This window comes from Gorilla gorilla, chromosome 13 (assembly GCF_029281585.2).
Source record: "Gorilla gorilla gorilla isolate KB3781 chromosome 13, NHGRI_mGorGor1-v2.1_pri, whole genome shotgun sequence".
Lineage (NCBI taxonomy): Eukaryota > Metazoa > Chordata > Mammalia > Primates > Hominidae > Gorilla > Gorilla gorilla.
The window spans coordinates 79418566-79432064 of NC_073237.2; the positions used below are offsets into that span (position 1 = coordinate 79418566).

At 43.0% G+C, this 13499-nt stretch overlaps 1 long non-coding RNA gene across 1 annotated transcript in view; it reads right to left on the reverse strand.

Annotated features, from left to right (window-relative positions):
- Window positions 1-10068, reverse strand: part of LOC129524638 (uncharacterized) — a 143187-nt gene extending 133119 nt beyond the window's left edge. Inside the window, exons 1-3 of the long non-coding RNA XR_008668513.2 lie at window positions 9983-10068; window positions 9526-9647; window positions 9164-9276 (exon numbers count right to left, since the gene is read on the reverse strand). This is a non-coding gene — a long non-coding RNA (uncharacterized lncRNA). The remainder of the gene's footprint in view (window positions 1-9163; window positions 9277-9525; window positions 9648-9982) is intronic.
- Between the last annotated feature and the right edge of the window lie 3431 nt (window positions 10069-13499).

Below are 13499 nucleotides of genomic sequence, written 5' to 3' on the forward strand. Positions count from 1 at the left end.
CATAGTTGCCTTCAGGCTTCCAGAAGCTGTTCACCTCCAGAGCTGCCTCTTTGGCCCAGACTTCTCCTTGGGGATGGGCGCTCCCCCTACCTTCCATGGCTGCCTTACTCCTGCTCCCATCTCTCCACTGTTGCGTCTTCCCGTCTAGGCCGGTCCCTTCAGACCTGCCTTTCCCTCCTGGAGATATGATACCTGACTCTGATTCAGATAGTCTAGGACCCTAGAAAGGTAAAGAGGAGTTTCCCTCTTCTGAAAAGAGACCCCCGATCTTGCTCCGCACATGCAAATAGCAGAAATATGTCTCCAGTACACTGGCCCCATGCTCTGGTTTACGGGACGGGTCATTACTCCAAGAGAGTCTATCACGGATATTCTGCTCCAAGAGAGGCTATCACAGACATCCTGGAATGGGAAGGATGCCTTCACACCGGTTGTGAAAAAGTCACTGGAAGTGGGATAAATTGAAGGCAGGGGCTTTTCCTTTTGCTCTCGAGTTATTTCCTTGGGTCTCCGCTCAGGGTGTCTGCACTAATCTTCAGTCCATCCCAGGTGGTGGCAACTGGTGAAACCAAGTGCTGCCCTGCATATACCATGTGCATCTGCAGTGGGTTCATGGAAGTTACCAGAGCCTGAATGTATGTGAAAGGCCACATTCTCCAGGGGGCCCTCTAACATTCAGCAAGAGGGTGGCAACTTGACGGGCCCGATAACTTTCAGGATGTGCTAGATCAAACTGCCTCAGAGTTATCTCAGTAGGGCTGCTTTTTTTTTTTTTTTTTTTTTTTTTTGAGACGGAGTCTTGCTCTGTAGCCCAGGGTGGAGCACAGTGGCGCAATCTCAGCTCACTGCAACCTCTGCCTCTCAGCTTCAAGCAATTCTCCTGTCTCAGCCTCCCAGGTAGCTAGGATTACAGGCATGTGCCCCAACACTTGGCTAATTTTTATATTTTTAGTAGAGATGGGATTTCGCCATGTTGGCAAGGCTGGTCTTGAACTTCTGACCTCATGATCCACCCATCTCCGCCTCTCAAAGTGTTGGGATTATAGGCATGAACCACCGCACCTGGCCAAGGGCTGCTTTTAACAGAACTCTGCACACAACTGTTCTGACCGCCTCTTGGTACGCTCCCCATCAGTCTCTCCTTCTGTTCTTGTAGTGGCATGTCTCCATTCATTTTTATTGTTAATATCAATCTGGGGGGACCTTAAAGCGAACGCTGTATTGTCTGATTCCTTTCTCCATCCATTGGAGCTGTCGCTGTCGCAAGGGGCTGTACGTTGACCTTCAGGCAGCCTCTGGATGGGGTCGTCACCTCTGCAATTGTCAACCGGACATCCTGCTATGGCACCCTTGGGCGTCCCTGCAGGCTTTACTCTGAACTCTGCCCTGACATCCTCTCCCGGGGTGTGTCTCCAGGAGAGGAAACACTACTTTCCAGCACAGTGATTTCTGGCACCAGTGTGCTACCCCTTGTGGGAGATAAGAAAATTCCTAGAAACTCTCTGCACTTCCTGCCTAGAACACCCCTTCTGAGAGTTCCCTTCCCTCCCCCAGGTTCATCTAAAAGTTCCTCCTCTGAGCTGTCTGTCAGTGGACCCAGAAGTAACCATTTCTGGGTGGGCTCTGCCCAGTCTCCTCTAAAACCTTACTATCTACATAGGTGTGTCTGAGTTGTGGCTGAACCCCGACCTCTGAGGAAACATCTCATCCTTACTGGAGTTCTGAATATGTCTATTTCCTGCTCTGTCATATTGTTGTTCAGCAGACTCTTCCTGCTTAAGACTTTTAGCAGGCGGCATGGCAGCTCCTCCCTCCCTCTCATTCCTAACTGTAGTTTCTTGCCACCCACAAGACTGATAGCCAGGAAAATTCTCCAGGAAGGAATTTGAAAATTCCGAAGACAAGGCCATTTCTGACAAGTTGTTCTGGGAGCTTAAAGGGAAGCTATGAATATCCATTTGGGTACCAGACTGGTCTCTGAGCAGAGAGGGAGGATCAGACGATCTCAGATAACCCTTTTTCTTATTTCCTAGAGCATTTGAACTTTGGCAAAGGTTAGACCAAGGGAGTCCTACAGAAGTTTGGGGACTTTTCAACTTGTGCTTTTTGGGAGAGCTGCACAAGAACTTCTGGGCCCAATTTATAACATGACTCAGCTTCTGTGCCTCAGGGACAAAGGCATCAGCCACCATATGGAAATGCCATTCAGTCAGCAGCAATTTCTCTTGGGCCCCCACTGGGCTCTCTGGTCCCAGTATTGCTCTGCTTCTCCGGGAGTCATTTTGGACACTTCAAGGAGCAGAGGTTTCTTTCCATTTGCTAAATAATGAGGTAACGCCTGAAGGCCCCTCAGCCTGAAGGTCTGATGTTCTGTGGGGTTCACTTGGGTGTCTTGGGAAGCCATCAACACTGATTGGCTGCCATTTCTGGAAGAATCACCCTTGAGGATCCCAATGCTTTCATAGTAAGTTACACACTTGGCTCATGAGAGCTTTAGGCCATGGGATTGAGGAATGTCTGCTTCATTCTGTGGAGAATGTGCAGTCTGTATGGGAGGTAATGGATTCATCTGCAAATTTTTAAAAAAGAGACATTTTTTAAATACATGCTGTTTCAGGCAGAAGCAACAGCATGTGTGAAGGCTTCCAGATGAGCAAATTTGGCCAGAAGAAACTGGCCCAGGCCAAGGGCTGCAGACCCCTGGGGTGGAGCGAGTCACATTTGCTGCAAGTCATTGGAGAATCCATATGTGAGCTAAAAAAATGCCTGAATAATAAACAAGTAACACTGCAATTCATGAAATACATATTCATATGCAAATGACTTCTGAACTCAGAGAAGCCTTTTGACATTGTGTATTTTCTTAATCCTTATACTAAAAGTATAATGACGAAAAGTAAAATGACTGTCATGTCACTTTTGGAGAAAAAATTTCAGGATGAAACCATGACTTTATATTAAAAAAGTCATGGTCCATGTTGGCCTAGACTTAGCCTGTGCCCTCCCCCTTCCCTGACCCCTGTTTAGTGTTCTCAGGCTGCATTTGACTCTATGCCCAATAGGAAATCAATCTCATAAATAAATGCATGTTTAGGCGTTGCTAAGTGACAAGAAGTTATAATCTTATACACATAATGTTGATACTAAATAACACTAAATAGACACTTTGAAATATGTATTTATGCACTTTGACAAATAATTTCTGAAGACATCATGTCTGTTCTGGAAGTAACAGATATTTGCGTCATGGAATTTTCCGCGAGAAAAAGGAGCCATCTATCTTAGAAGGCAGAGGAGTGATTATACATGAAAAATCCTTTCTAGCCCAGTGGCTTTTGCAATGCATTCTGCAGAGCTCCACATTTGCAAGGAAAATCAGAGATCATGACAGAAGGGGTTTGGAAGGGGCCAAGGGGACTGCAGGATTTGAAACCCTTCATGCACTTCAACTAGAGCAATTCTAGTACATTTTAAATGGCAAGACTTCCTTTAAGGAAAGGATTCAACTGCCATGAAAAAGCATTTGAAATCTTCTGTACAATATTCTTACTTTGCAGAATAGGGGACCGAGGCTTAGAATGATGAAGTGACTTCTTCAAGGTCAGCCTGGTTGAGAACAGCAAGGTCATGCGTGATAAGGGCCCTATCTCCATTGCACCACAGTAGTGGGACATCCTCAGACTGGCAGCACGCCTGCAATCTCTCATGTAGTATCATCTACCATATCTGACCATTCCAGCTCACCATGAATGATACCTTCTACGAATGATACGACTTAGTGTCTGTACATTGCTTAGAAACTATCATGTATTGCTTCTTTACTCATGCTTATTATATTGGTCATTTTAATTTTTGTTTCTTGAGTTATCTAATGTTTTACAAAAACATTTATTTTGAAACAACTCAAATTTACAAAATGTTGTAGGTATAGTATAAATAGGGTAACCAACCATCCCTGTTTGCCTGGAAATGAGGGGTTTCCCCAACACATGGCCATCAATGCTAAAACTGAGACTATCCCAGACAAATAAAGCTGGTCAGTCACCCCAAGTAAAAAGTCATTTTATCCCCTTGAGAGTAAGTTGCCAACCTAATAGTCCATCATCCCTGAATAATTTAGTGTAGATTTTCTACAAACAAGGACATTATCTTTCATACTTTACAATATAGCCAGCAAAAACAGGAAAGTAACATTGATACATTATGACCATCTTATCCTCATACTCCATTCAATATTCACCAGTTGTTCCAGTAATGTCCTTTCTAGCAAAGGATTCCATTCAAATTCATGCATTGCATTTAGTTGCCATGCCTCTTTAGTCTCCTTCAATCTGGACAGATCCTCAGTCTTTCCTTGACTTAATGATGTATCTAATTTTTAAGGTAGCCACATCTAGTCTCTCTGATTTAGGGCACATATAGTAGGTTATGGGTTTTTTTCTTTTATATTTTTAGAGCACCAATAACATTTTTTAACCATGTAGAATGTGCTTCATAAATAACTGATCAACAGGCATGAAGTCAGCCAGACTCCATAACTGAAGGTAGCCATGATTCCGCTGGGATATTGAACTGGTTGTTCTCAGCAACAACTTGAACTCCCAAAGGGTCTAGTTTTCACACTCTAGCAAAGTCAAAGAATGAGAAGACTCTTTACTCTTCAGCTCTTCTTTGAAACCAAGAACATTTCATCTAGGCTGGCCCCAATCAATAATCTCAGCAGACTGGACTAGCTCATCAAGGAGTGAGATACTGGGACTGTGGAAACTAGTCTGAAGACCATATGGTTTCAGCTTTTTACCCTTTTCTCATTACATTGCACATTGCCTTGAACTAACCTTATTTTTTATCATGATGCATATAAGGGTGTCATTAGGGCTACAGTGGAGTAAAGATGACTTGGCTATTGTCTAGGCCACTTGTGCCTGTCACTTATTAGAGATGGACACTCAGATCCAGAGAGTAGGACCACAGCTATGCCCACAAGAAGTAAGTGGCCAACTTATAAAGGAACCCGTGGCTTTTGGAAGCCCAGCGCTCTTTCCACAGCTCTCTCACTGTAAACAACAACAGCATGAAGACCCATTGTCAGGAAATTGTACTCATGTATAATTAGTATCACTGTATACTTAGGACCTCAGAAACCCAGAAACTAGTACTTAAATTGAAAAAAATAAACTCTTAGTGTATGGGTGTATGCGTGTGTGTGTGTGTACATATATTTATATGTATGTATATATGTATATAAAATCAGGGTCCAGTGAGAGATATGACAAATGTGTAATAACAATAACAACAATAATAACAGTAGCTGTTAACAGATAGCACTTAATGCTTTGAAAACAGAAGACAGGTTAAGTAATTTGCCCAAGGTCACATAGCTGTAGATGGGAAAGCCAGAATTTCAGCCCAAGTCTACTGGTTTCAGAGGTCTTGCTTTTCTTAACTCTTGGATATATTACCTCTCACTTTTAATTATTTAGCTGGCTCTGCATTGTCATAACCAATGTATAGCTCAAGTTGTATTTTTAGAACCCAAATTCATAAGCCATTAATTCAAACACAAATAAACTGGTCTGCCGATGGAAACAAAAATATCTGAAGCCAAACAGAAAAAAGAAAAAGTTTTACAATTATGGTTTGCAATTACTTAAGAGCATTGTATACAACTGACAGTGTCAGTATATATAGATAAACAGATAGTTGCTTAATAAGCCTTTATTTCATTCCTTCTTGAATGACAGAATTTCTCTTTGGACCTCTGCGCTTCACTGTGTCCATAGCTGCTCCTTGCAAGTGACTGAAAACTTCCAAGAAATAGGCTTTGCCTCCCAGCTCCTCTGCAGGGTGCAGTCTGTACATGCCACCTACAGGCATGAAAAAGATGCTTGCTTTCTCCAGCATAGCCAGTGGGACTGCTTAGTGGGCTGTAAACCCCAAAGATTGTAGCAGGCAGAGCAGAAGTCAAGTGAGAGGCAAAGGGAATGGTTCACGCAAAACTGGTGACATTAAGAGAGAGAGTGGGGAGAAAAGCTGCAAGTGAACTTAAGGAAAGAAAACAGAAGCGTAACCACATTAAATTAAGGGCAGGGAAAACAAGGAGAATGATACATCAGTTACAAACTGGAAACAGAGGTTGTCTTTTACCAAAAGCCAAACTACCTGCACAGTGGTAAATTATTAGAACGCAAAATAGTTTCTTCTTTTAGTACAATAAACTGGGAAACAATGAACAATGCAGACGTTTAAAAAAAAGAAAGAAAGAAAACAACTAGGCACAGTGGCTCACATCTGTAATCTCAGCACTTTGGGAGGCCAAGGCAGGTAGATCACTTGAGGTCAGGAGTTTGAGACCAGCCTGGCCAACATGGTGAAACCCCAACTCTACTAAAAATCCAAAAATTAGAGGGGCATGGTGGCATGTGCCTGTAGTCCCAGCTACTTGGGAGGCTGAAGCTGGAGAATCACTTGAACCCAAGAGGCAGAGGTTGCAGTGAGCTGAGATTGTACCACTGCACTCCAGCCTGGGCAACAGAGTGAGACTTCATCTGAAAAAAAAAAAAAGATAAAAATAAAAAGTAAAACAAAATAACACTATATATTCTAAAAGAAGACTTTCCCTCCTCAAATCTAACAGACACCGTTGTTCTATTTCTGGTGCTTATACAATATCTGTCTCATTTAAAATAACCTGCAATTCCATCTCAGACAAGTCTATAACGGAAGTAGCTGATGGATAAAAGTCTCCTCATTTTCTCCACCCCTACTTTAAGGCTAAAGCTTCAGGATTCTCTAAGCCAGGACCCAGGTGAGAGAACAGTCTCCTCTAAATGAAGAACTCTCTCCCCAGCCTCAGTACTTTGTTATTTTACATATATTTATCTCTCCTCTCATGCCGAGTATATGGTAGAACCTCAATACACTCTTGTTAACTAGCTAAAGAATCAATCTAATTTGATCTAAACAATCAAATTTTCATTTTTAACTTTTCACTCAGGAAAAAAATATTCTGCTTTCCCCTTGGCCACTACTTCATCATTTTGGAAGCTCCAGCAGGTGGTACAGCACATTAAAAATACATGGATTCTGCCAGGCACAGTGGAACATGCCTGTAATCCCAGCTATTTGAGAGGCTGAGGTGGGAGGATCACTTGAGCCCAGGAGTTCCAGACTGTAGTGAGCCATGACTGCACCTGTGAAAAGCCTCTGCACTATAGTCTGAGCAACACAGTGAGACCTCATCCTTAAATATTAATTAATTAAGTCGGGCACAGTGGCTCACACCTGTAACCCAGCACTCTGGGAGGCCAAGGTGGGCTGATCACCTGAGTTCGAGGCCAGCCTGGCCAACGTGGGGAAACCCCATCTCTAATAAAAATACAAAAATTAGCCAGGCATGTTGGTGTGCATCTGTAATCTCAGCTACTCAAGAGACTGAGGCATGAGAATTGCTTAAAACCCTGGAGGCAGAGGTTGGAATGAGTCAAGATCATGCCACTGTATTCCAGCCTGGGCAACAGAGCAAGACTCTGTCTCAAAAAATAAATAAATAAATATTAATTAATTTTTAAAAATATTTAAAGAATATGTGTGGATTCTAGAGTCAGGCAAACAATTTTGGGTTTAAATCCCAGGTCTACCATGAGCTATCAATGTCCCTTTAGGTAAATGACTCAACCTTGGTTATATGGTTTGGCTGGGTCCCCACCCAAATCTCATCTTGAATTGTAGCTCCAATAATCCCCATGTGTCATGGGAGGGACCCTGTGGGAGGTAATTGAATCATGGTGGTGGGTTTTCCCATGCTGTTCTCCTGAAAGTGAATAAGTCTCAAAGATCTGATGGTTTTACAAAGCGCAGTTCCCCTGCACACACTCTCTTGCCTGCTGCCATGTAAGACATGGCTTTGTTCCTCCTTCGCCTTCCACCATGATTGTGAGGCCTCCCCAGCCATGTGGAACTGTGAGTCCATTAAACTTCTTTTTCTTTATAAATGACCCAGTCTCAGGTATGTCTTTATCAGCAATGTGAGAACAGACTAATACATTCAGTTTCCTCATTCATAAAAATAGAGTTGGGGGGTGGGGAAGTGGGTCTTAAACTTTTCCTATCTCACGGTACAGGAATAAAGGGGGATAAAATATCTTAGGTGTCTGGTCCAAAAAAGGTAATTATACATGTTACTTATGTTTCCTTCTCCTCCTAATTTATCCAATAAATGCAAAAACTCTGAGGCACTCACTGTCTTTTGCTCTTTATCCATTCATCAAACTTTCCTTGGAGCCTAATTGCATGCCAGATACATAACTTCATAAAACACATGTGGTTGTCTCTGGTCCTGTGGAACTACAGTGACAGGGGAGGGGGCAGAAATGAAACAGCTTACTGATAAATGAGTGAATGAATTTGGCTAGATTAATAGGAGTGGGTGAAAGGTAGCATGAATAAACACTCCATTAGGGAAAAAGAAAATTAAGCTAAATTCAAAGTACTGAGTGTGCGCGTGGAAGCCAGATCCTGGGAGTTTCTGAAATTCTCTGCGCCTCCCTTTCCTCTTCTACAAAATGGAGAGAGCAATAGATGGTAACTCTTTTGGGTTACTGTGAAATGTAAAGCAACACTCCCCTCCCTCATCCTCACTAACCCAGCATATCAACCAGTTTTCTGAGATGTCTAGATTTCCATTTGGCCTCCAGCCAGCTTGAACAGCCAAACTGCCCCCAAGAAAGCACCCTGAATGTGAGGTCATCCAGGGTCCTAGGACTCCATCATACCCACTCCAAAACTAAAAGCCCACAGACCGTGGGGTTAGGACCTGACTAGCTGAAACATGCTGACCAAGCTACCTGAAGCATCTCTGAGGTATGCCCAGGCCTCAGGGTTGTCAAGCAGAAAAACCAGCACCTCCAGCCAGGTGTGTCTCTCTCATAAAGAAAGTTGAAACAGTTTTCCCTGCTTCTGAGTGGCAAGCTCGCCCCCAGATGTTTCTGAGAGCACCGCCCTTGCATTCCCACCAGGCCACCTGAGAACCTGGCCTCCCACATCTGGATTCGGCTGAAGCAGCAGTGTTTGAGAGAAAGGTGAGACTGGACAGTCAAGAAAGGGACAGAAAGTCGACGGTCTGGGAACTATCCCAGCTTGGACAGTTACAGAAGCCACATACCTGTGTGTCCTCACTCCTCACAGGAGGACCGTGCAAAGGCAAATTGCTAGGCAGGTAGACCTCACAGATTCTCTCAGCCGGGCAGTTGGTGAGTCTGTCCAAAGCATTTGAATCTGAAGATAAAATGTTAAGGAGAAAATCCCAGAAAAACATGTCACATATATTCTCCCCACCGAACCAAACAAAAACAAAAAAGAAACACTTAAAGTTTATTTTTAATAATGGGCGCAAGAAGTACTCAAAGTAATAAATAATAATAATAATAAAAGTTACTTCTTAGCCTGACTGTCCTGGACGAGAATTCCGTCCCCACTTGCAGGTCGGGCACTGAGTGCCTGGACAGAGTTAGGTCCCCCGCTTACCCCGCCCTAAGGCTGCGGAAGGCGGCGCCATCGGTCGCCATGGAAATCGCGGCGGGTGGGCGGATCCTGGGCAGGTTGGCTGGGTCGGGCTGCCCGGGCGACGCCGGAGTTGCAGTTGGAGGCTGCGGGAATACAGAGGTAAGAGAGCAACTCCTGGGTTCCCTTGACTCGCAAGGGCTTGACCCCTGCCCGGGGTCTGGGAAAGTGAAGCAGAAAGTCGCCTCCCAGCGCAGAATATTCAAATTTGCCAGATGATCAGAATTACGCTGATTTAAAACCCAAACCCTCCCTAGTTTCCCACTCCTGCCCTGCTAAATCAAAATCTCCCAGCCAGGACCCGGAATCTGGATTTAACCAGGGGCCGTTTATAGAGTCGGGAGATTGGTAGATACGAGGTTCGCCTATTCTTATTTCTCAACGCCATACCACTACCCCGTAATGGTAAAAGAATTTGCACCCCAATATCCTCCCCAGCGGCTCTGAAATGGAGTGCTTGGAGCTGGAAATGCGGAGCCCATTCCTCTCCTTGCAATACTGAAAGTTGTGAGCTGATTGGAAGCGTCGCTGCTTCTTGTGGGTTTCCCACTGGGGGGCAGCCTCGTCCTTCGCTCCTATTCCTTCCGCAAAGCAGAGCCGACAGTGTGGTTTCTAGCTAATTCCGGCTGCAGCCTGGTTAATAATATAAGCAGCACTTCTAGGAACTGAGCTTGGATGCAGAGCAGAGCCTAGGGCTGTAAATGGAAGAAGCTCCCAGCCCCAATTCCTAGTTTACAGTTAGGGTTCAGAACAAAGAATCCACGCTTGTAAAGCAATAATGTTCCCCTTGAGGGGAACATTACACTGCCCTTCAGTTCACGTGTATTATTTCTCAGCAACCCCGAGCTTTATCTTTCATTGGGCAATCAGGTGGGACTTCAGGATTGATGGAGCCAAGCGTTAGCCTTGGCTGCACCCTGAGTAACTATGAGCCTCACCTGACCACCTTCAGCAGGCAGCGTGATGATGAGAGAGGACTCGATTCTGCGCTAATGGGGATCGCTATAGCTTCAATGACTATAAAATCAGGACCTGTCGTATCTGCATAGCCTCTCTTAGAGGTTTACGGGACGCTCAGCTCAATAGAGTGGGATAATCTATGGGTCTCTAGGACCTCATGCATTTACTGTACCTTATTTTGATAACCTGTTTATAGGTCTGACTTCTGTTATTTCATGTATAGGCATTGTCAGCTTAAAATCATGAGATCTTAAATTTGGAGAGGAGGCTTTATTTCTTATAACGAGTTGCAGCTTGCAGGGTGGCCATCCTGACAGGTAGAAGCTAGCCTCTGGCAGAGACCAATAGCAGGCACTTCAGAGGAAAAAAGGGAGAGGTTGAGATTTATGCCCAAGGAAATTAGCTATACATACATATTCAGTAGGTTATAGGAGAATCTTACGAATATTTGAGTCAATACATATGCACAGAATGAACATGTGTGTAACATACAACACATGTTCACTTTGGGGTGGAGACAACATTAAGATACAGTCAAATTTAGGCCACACACATCAAAAGGTGAAGCAGGGACATGAAAGTAATCAACGCTCAGCCTCTATGAATCAGCCAGAACTGGTCTGTGGTCTCTTAGAAGAAAGTTACTGAAATCAGTCTCTTGTCCAGTCAGAGCTGTAGTTATGCCTTGTGGAGCACGAGGTCAGTTAGTCAGTGTTTGGTGGTTAGTGAGCTGCAATTGTTTCAATATTGCTTATCTGGAGACCAGTGCTTGTTTTGCTGATAGAGAAAAAGAAAAACCTTGAGGCAGTTAGAAAATAGTTTATTCTTTAACTGTAGGGGCTGTAGGACTTAACCCTTGCCTACTACCACCTTAGGTCTTGTTTATAATTTGGTATCTTATTACCACAAAGAGTCCATTCTGTCAGCTTATGATCTCTATTTTAGCAACATAAAATAAGAGCAGCTTTTTCTACATCACGTAGAATGCACTTCCTCCAATTCAAACTTCCAAATCATGAATTATTGCTAAAAGGAGGTGAAAGGGCTGAGAAGGTTAGGGCCAAGTGAGCAGACCACAGTATATCCTTTGGGATAATAAATGTCATTTTACATAAGAAAGAGACCCATGGTCAAATAAGTGTGTAAAATACTTGATTAAATGTATGTCTTTACTGCAGGACTTTTTTTCAGAAATTTTAGAAAGCAAATATATATTGTGACTCTTCAAGTTAAAGTTATACTTACAGCATTTCTCACATTTATTTCCTGTGAAACCTTTTTTGTACAATGACTTGCAGAGCAACTATTCCACAGAACATACTTTGGAAAACACTAAACTGAAATACCAATGACCTCCCCAAGAGGTCTCCGTAAGGTAGAATGGTAGACAGCTGTTGGACACGTCTGGTTTTTCAAAGTGGCAAAATAGTTTTGGGCTGTCTTCCTCAAGAGGGGGATGGGAGAAGCCTTTTGAAACAGAGTAGATAATTAATTTGGCAGGGAGGACAAACTTACATTATGTTTCAGATGCTCAACATTATTTAATTCTCAAAATTGCTGTCTCAAATGGATATGGTTATCCCCACTTTACAAGCAACAAAACTGACATTCATGAATTAGTCAAATGCCACCTCCAAGCTCACATAGCCAGGAAGTGATAGCACTGGTATTTGGAGCCAAATCTTTAGTATAGTACAGTGAAGAACCCAAGCCCAGTAGCAGGGCAGCCAGCAGGGGCTCTGGAAGAACTGATTTTGTTTTCATGGTCACTTGAGTAATTCATGAAGAGTGACAGTAGTGGGTAGTCTGCTCTCAAATAGTGAGCAGAAGAAAGTCCCCAGTATCGTCTTTTGATGATGGGCAGGGGATAATCCTTCTTTGAAAGATATACGGTCAGGAAAAATTGTGAAATTCGTTTTGCTAGAAGCTTAGTTGCAAATATAGACATATCTCAAAGATGTTGTGGGTTCAGGTTCCAGACCACTGCAATAAAGTGACCGTCACAATAAAGCAAGTCACACAAATGTTATGGTTCCCCAGTGCATATAAAAGTTACATTTACATGATACTGTAGTTTTTTTAAGTGTGCAATAGCATTATGTCTTTAAAAAGTACATACTTTAAAAGTAATTTCTTGCTAAAAAATGCTAATGATCATCTGAGCTTTCAGTGAGTCATAATCTTTTTTGCTGGTGGAGGGTCTTGCCTCAATATTGATGGCTAACTAATTATCAGAGTGGTGGTTGCTAGAAGTTGGAGCAGCTGTGGCAATTTCTTAAAATAAGACAACAATGAAGTTTGTTTCAGCTGTTGACTCTTCCTTTTATGAAAGATTTCTCTGTTTGATAGCATTTTGCCCACAGTATAACTTCTTTAAAATTGGAGTCGGTCCTCCCAAATCGTGCCACTGACGGATCAATTAGGTTTGTTGTCATTTCAACAACGTTCACAGCACCTACACCAGGATTCCATCTCAACAAACCATTTCCTTTGCTTCTACATAAGAAGCAACTCCTCATCTGTTCAACTTTTATCATGAGATAGACACAATGCAGTGGCACCTTCAGGTTCCGCTTGTCATTCTAGTTTCCTCGCTATTTCTTTTTTTTTTTTTTCTAGTCACAAAATTGAATATTTTATTTTGAGATGTTAATTTTCTTTTTTTTAAATTTTATTTATTTCTTTATTTATTTATTATTATACTTTGAGTTTTAGGGTACATGTGCACATTGTGCAGGTTAGTTACATATGTATACATGTGCCATGCTGGTGCGCTGCACCCACTAACTCATCATCTAGCATTAGGTATATCTCCCAATGCTATCCCTCCCCCCTCGCCCCACCCCACAACAGTCCCCAGAGTGTGATATTCCCGTTCCTGTGTCCATGTGATCTCATTGTTCAATTCCCACCTATGAGTGAGAATATGCGGTGTTTGGTTTTTTGTTCTTGCGATAGTTTACTGAGAATGATGCTTT